Below are 9,601 nucleotides of genomic sequence, written 5' to 3'. Positions count from 1 at the left end.
ACGCCCGAGACGGATCGTGGGGAGGAGAAAAAAGTCCACGACTCTCGTCTCTCCAACCCGCCTCCTCACGTTGTAACAACCTTCCATTCTACCCAAGAGGAGAATTTCTCCGTGGGAAAGGCATCTTCTCCCAAACACTGCAAGTGATCAATTAACACGAATATTCACTGACGCCGCTCAAATAAACAAGGACAAGCAAAGGCGACTTGCCTTCTCCTCCGTCTCTGCAGGTGATGGGAGTGGATAGCGAAGTGAGGTGTGTGTGTGTGTGTGTGTGTGTGTAGGGCTAAACGGAGAGAGATGGATGACGGTAATTTAGGTGAGAGATGTGCAGGTTATGGATAAATAATCACTCTCTGGGAACAGTGCTTTTGAATTGTAAAATAAAGGATATTGACGGATACGGATGTCAGTCTGGCAGCAACTTAACATTTGTGTCAGTGTGTTATAATACTGTTCCTTTCCCCAGTTGTGTTTGCTAATGTTTTGTTCAGGTGCACAATCAATCTTTAACATGTCAGCATGGTTTTTAATATTTGTCCATTTTGACCTTTTGAAGTTAAGTCATTCACACTGTAGTTTAACTGTGTTGTCATGTGTGTACACATGTACGTGTACAACCTTTGCTCCTCGGACAGGCCTTTGGAGCCCTTGTCCAGAGTATGACGAACCAGGTTGTTCACTCTTGGCCCTTTGAACTCTTGGGACCCTGATGTGTTGTTTTTTTTGTTCAGTGCACACCCGCCTTTTAATGACTCTTTCACAATCGTAACACCTGCAGGTTCTTTTAGAGTCAGATGAGTCTCAGTTTCAGTTCATTTGCAGTAAAGTGCATATTAAGAGAGATAAAAGCAGGACAGTGAGAGGGCTTTTTGTGTTTTATTTTTTTATTTTTTTTTGGACTGGACCAGAGCTCTCTTGACCGTCCAGGAATGTCTTGATGTGGCATGTGATGTCACTGGATTGGAGATTCTTTGGTTAGGTCGGGTCTGCTCCTCAGTGAAGAGGTCACTCAAGACCGCTTTTTGTTCAGTACGCAACAGCAGGCAGGGCTCCCATCTGGCCTCCAACTGAGGCTGCAGGAGAGAGAGAGAGAGAGAGAGAGAGAGAGAGAGAGAGAGAGAGAGACAGAGAGAGAGAGAGAGAGATAAACCCAAGTGCCGTACTTCAGTTAAATTACTGCAGTAAAGCTTGATTCATGCTTGCCTTTTTCGCCCCTCGGGCTTGGGCATTTCACAGTGCCAGCGCGTTGGAAACTGTGCTACTGCTCTGTCTCTTGAACCCGGACTTGGTGCCTGCTGCTTAACAGTGTCTCATTTCCCTCCTGTTGAGCTCCTGGTTTCATCTGTTACCTCTCATCTATCCAATCTGGATGGAGCAGGCTAATTGAGACCTTCCACAGGTGTGGATGAATCCATTTTCAGTTAGGCGTTACCCATATGTGGCACCAAGGGGAGGAGAACAACTCACAGTAAATGAGAATGAAGGAAGTTGATTCTGCCAATTTGCTGGGTGCCTGCCCTTCTAGCAGTCTGACTGGTGGACACACAGCCACTTTGGCTGTAGCCTGTAGTTGTCTTTCTATAGAGCAGGGGTCTCAAACTCCCGGCCCGTGGGCCGAATCCGGCCCGCTACGTCATTTTATGTGGCCCGCGAATCCGCCAGCAAAAAAAAAAAAAAAAGTTTACATTTTCTTTTCTTTTTTTTCTTTTTTTAAGTTAGACTTGACAATAAAAATATCCCCATAGTCGAAATGATGAGATAGGAAGTCTAAGTTATGAGACATAAAGTCATAACTATGATAGAAAGTCATAATTCTAGATAGAAAGTCAAAATGATGAGATTGAAAGTCAAAATGAGATTGAAAGTCAAAATGATGAGATTGAAAGTCAAAATGATGAGTTTGAAAGTCAAAATGAGATTGAAAGTCAAAATGATGAGATTGAAAGTCAAAATGATGAGATTGAAAGTCAAAATGAGATTGAAAGTCAAAATGATGAGATTGAAAGTCAAAATGATGAGATTGACAGTCAAAATGATGAGATTGACAGTCAAAATGATGAGATTGAAAGTCAAAATGATGAGATTGAAAGTCAAAATGATGAGATTGAAAGTCAAAATGATGAGATTGAAAGTCAAAATGATGAGATTGAAAGTCAAAATGATGAGATACTTAAACAGTCATAGAAGCAGCTCTTTGGCTGGTTACTGTACATTTAACATGGAAATGGTTTGTGAGTACATTGAAGACTACTTTAAACTGTGAATGCAGAGAGTTATTTAACAATATGTTACGAGTAGTGACATTTGCAACCGGCCCTTTGTGGGCGACCGTGATGCTCATGTGGCCCGGAGTGAAAATGAGTTTGAGACCCCTGCTATAGAGCATTAAGAGCGACTTGTCTCAATCAGTCGTCCTGAGACAAAAAAGGGCTTCCCCTCTGTGAGCTGCTCTCTGCAGACAGCTATGGCCTCTCCACAGACTCACTGTTTCAGGCCAAGCAGTGTGTGACACACACACACACACACTTATACCTACTCATGAACTCTTGCTGTTGCTGTTCATGCCTGTATGCATACGGTACACAAAGAGACTAAACACTAAACATTCTGCTTTTGTACACAGATACAGAATTGTGTACAGCTCCTGCGGGTAACATTACAACATCTAGATTGCTCATTGGTTTAGAGTTATTTATTTTGCACAATTCAAACAATAAAATTTAAAATAATCAAACATAACATAAATAAATGAAAAGCACAGTACAGGAAGAGACAGAAAGCCAACTTGGCTTATTTGAAGCCTCCACCTATATATAATATTACAATTTTACAAAATTACAAAGAAAAAATAAAATATAAAATTTGATCAATTTTCTCTTGAAGTATGATTTTGTAAAATGCTGATGGGTATGTTTCTTGTTGAAACCAAAATAAAAACACTTAAGCCAGACATTTGTCAAGGGGTAAAGGATTGACATAGTTTTTTACCAAAAAAGATTGGTATTAAAATCGTATATATTCTAATCTTGTATAATCTTGTATAATTCTAGACTAAAAACATAGTTTTTAAAACATGTTGAAGGAATTAAAGAACATTGTTGTTCAGTTTAGCATATTTTAGACAATTTTTTGTGTCAAAGCTGCCAATATAGAGCATTTATGAATCATTTGATCCTTTCCCATATCTTGTATTGTCCTACAACCTCACCAGCAAGCTGTAGAAAATAGTCATTACTGATGTCAACAAACATTTAACTGCACTGGAAAGCATAGATGGGTGCTGTTTACTCCTGTATTAAAACACCTGTCAATCACATTAGAGGCGTTAGTAGGTTCCAGTGTTTAAAAGTCTGGAGGTGGGCATTGCAGGGTGTACTTTTAAAAACCGCAATAGTGTGCTGCACTTCAGAAACAACCTTCGGAGTTCTGACAATTACAGATTTGATTCAAAGTCTAGTACAGGATTTTGAATAACCTGACTTTGTCCCTGTTTGGTCTGAGAACATCATTACATGTTGTATATATTATCTTCCACAGCAGATTAAACTGTACCCTTTGGCCACATCGCATTTGGGAAATAAGGTTTTTCTGTGTAATCCACTGCCTGAGAGAAGATGAATAATTCCATCCGTAGGTCGCAATCACATCACAAACTAAATTGGTGTTGAACATTATACTTTATAAATAAATGAACTAAATAAATACAATTAATCCTACAGTCACAAATCAACACAGTCAAATACATACATTTCCATACATTAAATGCCACGCACATACAAATGTATCTTCCATACTATGCTATCTATACTGTACCTGCACATCATTTAGAAAGTGTAACCCTACATTCTAGTGTTTTCCAGTCACTGTCGGCTGTCGCTAATAAGCAGCATATAGTTTATCTTGGATGGATCTTAAATCAATGCCAACGTAGTTAGACAGGAAAAACAAAGAACCTCTACAACAACTGTACTGCTGCATTTGCTACAGCCACCGGTTACACGCACAACTGGAGAGGAATGTTACACATAACCTAAAATAGTTATTATCCTGTCAGTGATATAGGATTAACAAAAAGTAAAATGTAAATCTGCAACTGTCCAAAATAATGTCCAAACTTGAAATAAAATTGTTTCAGTGTATAAGAAAAACTCAAGGATGTAATATGCAAAGTAACTAGGTAAGTACTTTTACAAAATGTTGCGTTTGCAAAAGCACATACAAATAAATCCCGAGTGTACGCACACAGCAGACATGCATGCATACATTCAGGGTTGTGCAGAAATATCCATTCATATACCACATATGTGCACTGCGGTAAAGGCTTGCAAATAAGCAAGAGCCACACATGTGAGACTAAAGTAGGAAGTAAATCCAAAGCTAAAGCTAGAGATAGTCTGCAAATCTCTGCCGGCAACTGCACTAAGCAACCAGTTGATTTCCTGTACACTACGACACCAAATGGACTGCGTTGTCATACTTGTATCCATGTGAACTGTGTGGGTGTGTACATACATACATGTATAGGCCTAACCTGTACATAAGTGTGTGTAAATGCTTTTGACTTACAATAAGTTTGTAGTTATCAGTATGTCCACCATATTCAACAGGAATAGCAAACATCAGAGCGCATGGAGTTCAAGAAGGAGTTTTCTTTTTTATTGTAATTTTTCAGTGACATCGTCAGTATTTTTTCAATAAGGTTAAATGTTGTGCCTCTTCAGGTTATACAATTCAGTAGTTGCCCACTCGCTGTTAATAAACTCTTCCAGAGCGTCCTATGATGTCATTTATAGTTACACTAACAGATCATCTCAGTAGACTCAAGTCATAATTTACTGAATTAGCTCCCATGATAAATATGATCTGCTATTTGATATGTACGATACATGTCAGGGAGCATTCTCTGTTTCAGTGTAACACACTAATATACAGCTTTACACCCACTTACTCCTCCCAGAGCCAGAGTGTTAGTCGGTTGGCTTGTTAGTATCATGGCTGGATTATTGATCAAACATCTATCTATCTTTGTCCTGTTAAAAAAAATAGGTAATTATTGATATTATTTAATATTACAATATTCAAATTAGTTTATTTGTAATCAATTGATTACACTGAATAACCAGTGTAACTAATAATGCACGGTTTGGTATAGCCAAGAGCTTTAAATGTAAGTTGTCAATGTCAATCTAATTTTACTCATTATAATAATGTTCTCCTCTTTAAAACTGTGCCCCAGTCTTACTTAGTTACGCTTATTCATTTAATTCAAGTAGGAGACGTGTTGTTTGCGTTGGATTGCTTGATGTTGTGCCTGTTTGACCTGCTCCCAACTAAATGATCCTGCTGTGAAGTTGATCTATAGCTCCCGTGGATATGTTGGGGTTTTCCCAGTCACGTACAGTACAATACATCTTCTTGGAGCCAGCCTCTAGTGGCCATTAGAGGAAGCTCCTCTTTAGGCACCCTGCATATGCCTCAGCATTCAGTTGCTGCGTACTGTGATTAACTGACATTGTAGGCATCATTCAAATGCCTCTGATGTAGAAAACGTATTGGAATTCCGCAGAGTTCATTTTTTTCTCTTCCTGCTGGCCTTGATCCCTCTCTCTTGGTTTCTCCATCTCATCCTTCTTGGTTTATGTCCATACTCTTCTCTTTTTTTCCGTCAAAAACACCGATGTGTGCAAGTGAATACACATACACACACACACAGTGCTGTGGATGCGAGCGAGTAGGGCCACTGAGCGGAGGCAGACCGCACAGCAGCAGCAGCGCTCTCACTCGCCAGTTCACATAACACTGATTATAACCCTGAGATGTATCCAACCGATGTGTAACAGTTTAGTTTGGCCTGGGCATTAAAATCTCACGGACCATCTGTTCCACTGCTTAGTTGCGTTCCTTCAAATTCTTTTTCTGGGCACTGATTCTACCGAGTGAACATGTTAGCTACTGCCAGTCAAAAATCAGAGAGCAACAATATGAGATTACTTGTTTTAGCTCAAAAGTTTCCATTTGTTTTGTCCTTGTTGGAAAGCATTGAGTTACTGTGCTGTACATAACTATGATTGATCATTATCAACATCAATAAAAATGGTAGTAAATGAAAATAAATAAATAGATTATTGATGACATATAAGCATGCTGATTGCGAACGAGAAAGAGCTCTATTTCAGTAGTCTTTTACTGCCTTTCTGTTTTGTATATGTTATTTATATTCCTTCTTGTATCTAATGGTTGTTTGAGCTTGTGATGAAAGACACATTTTCATGATAATGGATCCCTCTTCTCTTCATTTACGTTAATACTTAGCATACCTGTATAATGCTTGTTCGTACATCCCTATCGCACAAAAATGAAACCGTAGTTAGCACAGATGTTTCATTTCAGTCATGCGATTTTAATTCCATAACTTCTACACTGCATAACTATGCACATTACTTTAATGGAGTCATTTATTACAGGGACATCTACAAATGCATTCCATTTAGCAAGACATGCTTATTAAATGCTGACAGGTTATTACCCTGCATATTCCTACACAGATTTCTTGGCCGCACACCTTAAGATAAGTGAATGTTATCCCAGGCATACAACCAGACACAACCTGCAGACCTTGAAAAGTAATACTTATCCAGCACCAACCTATGAGGTGTTCATTTCAGTATACTTTTGTAATATTAGCTGACCCTTCAGTGAACATTTGTCTTCCCAAAGTCTATGAGAAATTGTGAACAGGAATGCCTACACTCAGTTCTTTGTATGTCTCTCTATAACACAAGTGGAGTCAGTGTTTGTGAAATCAAACTGTTGCAAGTGTCACAGGAAGGTTAGCACTTCTGCTGCAACCCTATTATAGAACTGAGGTGTGATCATGCCAGTGGTTTGTCAGTGCTATGAAGAGCAACCGTATGTTATAGTTGAGGAGCCTTCCACATCTGTAAACATGACTCAACCTCCTCTGCGGTGGACCTCGCTTCCGTAGTGTCCTCCATTTGTCCGCTATTTCTTCAGAGTGCAGTTTACAAGTTCACGTAAGCACATGAATGTGTCATAAACTCTTATTCCTCTCCAGATGTGATGGAGAAATGGCAGTGTAGCACCATAAATGTAACTATGGAAATTACAGACAGAGAGAGAGAGCGAGAGAGAGAGAGAGAGAGAGAGAGAGAGAGAGAGAGAGAGAGAGGTTCTCTGATTGTTAGCACAAGGTAATGAAACACTGAAAAGGTGACATCAACATGTGGGCTGAGAGATTCAGTGAGACTGTTGCTGCCTCTATTTCTGGAAGTGTAGGAGTATTTGTGTGTGTGTAGGTGTGTGTGTGTGTGTGTGTAGGTGTGTGTGTGTGTGTGTGTGTGTGTGTGTGCGTGCGTGTGCATTTGTGCCTGTGTGATTGGGAGAGAAACGGTTGGTGTCAGAGTGTGCGTGCATGTGTCTTTCTCTATGTGTGTGTGTGTGTGTATGTGTAAGTGTGAAATAAAGAAAGTGACAGCATAACAAACAGAAATAAAGAAAGGGAACGGAGGGAAAAGTAATTTTTTCCACACATATTCCTACCTCATTAGAGCTTGTCATTCAGTCACTGAGCAAAACTGTGAATGTGTATGGCGGTGCTATTCTGGGTTGCAGCCACATACAAAAAAAAGTTGTTCTTCAATTCCCACCATGCAGCCAAGACTGAGGATATTTCTTTCTGACTCGTATTATTGTGATTAATGCCTTAAGAGTTGTTCTTAGAAGATCTCATTGAGTCAAATGGTATGATGTGCAGAACAATAGCTTGCTGTACACATTTCTATATGGAATGAAGACAGCATACACTGCAAAAACATGAATTTCCACAATGAATCTCCATCCTTCTGAAGATCAGTCTACTGTGACGATTTGCTTTGGAATGCTCACATATTTCCACCACCACTGATGATATAGCTACAGTGTGTGCAAAGTGACGGTGCTTCAGCTGTTGTGCACTGCAGTGTGCTTTGAAGTTACCCTTGCCGTTAGGTCTCTGTAGAAAAAGAAAAAAAAAACTATAGTGATTATCTTATGTGAGACACAGTTTTACATTGCAGATACATTCAAATGTATTTAGCCTTCACTCTCTGTAAAATCAAATCCATTGTTCATGCTGTATTGTAAAAAAAATACATAATCTGCCGACAAAATGACAAAACTGTAATGGGAACACTTTTTGTTTTATTGTGCAGTGTTGAGCAGTGGTTAACAAACTCGGCAACACCTGCAAGTCAGGTTAAGTTATACAGGTCACCAATGAAGAGGAAGAACCAGCAGGGTGAGAGAGTCACATAGAAGGAGTTAAACAACATCACTACCTTACATCCTTACTTAAATTTCTTGTTGCTGGCATGAACACATCACACAGACCTACATTTATCCGTCCTTAATCAGCGTCTAGTAGGAACAGAAATGAACAAACTTGATGGCTGCTTTTGTTTTCGCTTTTTTAGCACTCATTCAGCGTAAGCCACTGCCACTCAGCCAGAATATGTTAGAGGGAGTAACAAAATAGACGAAGAGGAAGTTACGGAACAGCAAAAACAAGTGTCTGCTTGTGTGTCTGCCCCTCAGCTGGCCTTCAGCAGCCCTACTTACATTCGTCGTTAAAGAGAGGGTAAGTAGTGTAGAGAGAAACAAAAAAAAGTTATGATATACCACAAAATAACAGTATTATGACATTTATTTGGATGATACGAATACATTTGAATTGATACCCATTTTTTCCCCGTCAAGTCAGTCTCTAAACGCTTCGCTAATCCAGAGCCTTAAAACAATCTCCCTGGTTTCTGTTGCTAAAACTCTGTGAAAACAATTGTAGAGAAAAAAAAATCCAAAGTCTCTAGGGCAGCCCTTCATATTTGGACGTTGACATGCAAGTTGTTTGCTTGTAAACACTGTCGTACCAGAAACAAATGCACAGAACTGTTGTTGCAACAGCTGTTCTGCTGACGTAACCACGACGCTCCACGAAGGTTGAAGTTATTATTGTCCCTTCCCATTTGCGGCTGTGGTGGTTCCTCGTGGGGAGTGATGAGGTCAGAGCTTAGTCGTCAAATATCAAAGCTGTACATTTACTTAATTCACATAATTAGCCATTGCATGTCAGTCTGGTGACTGAACTAATGTGATTGGTTATTTACTGCAACAACTAATTAACTTGGGATAGGCTGGTTGATAGGTTGGTTAGCTGATGGAATGAATGAGTCTCTAAACGTCACAATAAGGTAGCCTCATCAATAGCAATCTGGCTCACTAATTGGAACCATGAAGTCATTGAGGAGACTGGACTGGAGCCTCTTGTGATTTGGAAAGTCGGAGATGTCTCAATGGACGCTCAACAAACTTACCATGGATTCCATTAAAGCATGCAACAAGCCACCAACAAAATGGCTCCGGTGAAATGTTGTGAAGTTCAATCACGAACAAATGAAATCAAAAGGAGTAGCAGTAGTCTTAATAAAACATCTCAGAGCACTACCAGACCCCATCCACAAATCAATAACAAACGGTGCATCGCCTGTTTCAGGGGGGTTTGAAAATCAGACTTAAACTTTTGATTTTGGCTGACTCTTTAAGC

Source organism: Melanostigma gelatinosum, assembly GCF_949748355.1.
Source record: "Melanostigma gelatinosum genome assembly, chromosome: 14".
Taxonomy (NCBI): Eukaryota; Metazoa; Chordata; class Actinopteri; order Perciformes; family Zoarcidae; genus Melanostigma; species Melanostigma gelatinosum.
This window is presented reverse-complemented; position numbering follows the sequence as displayed.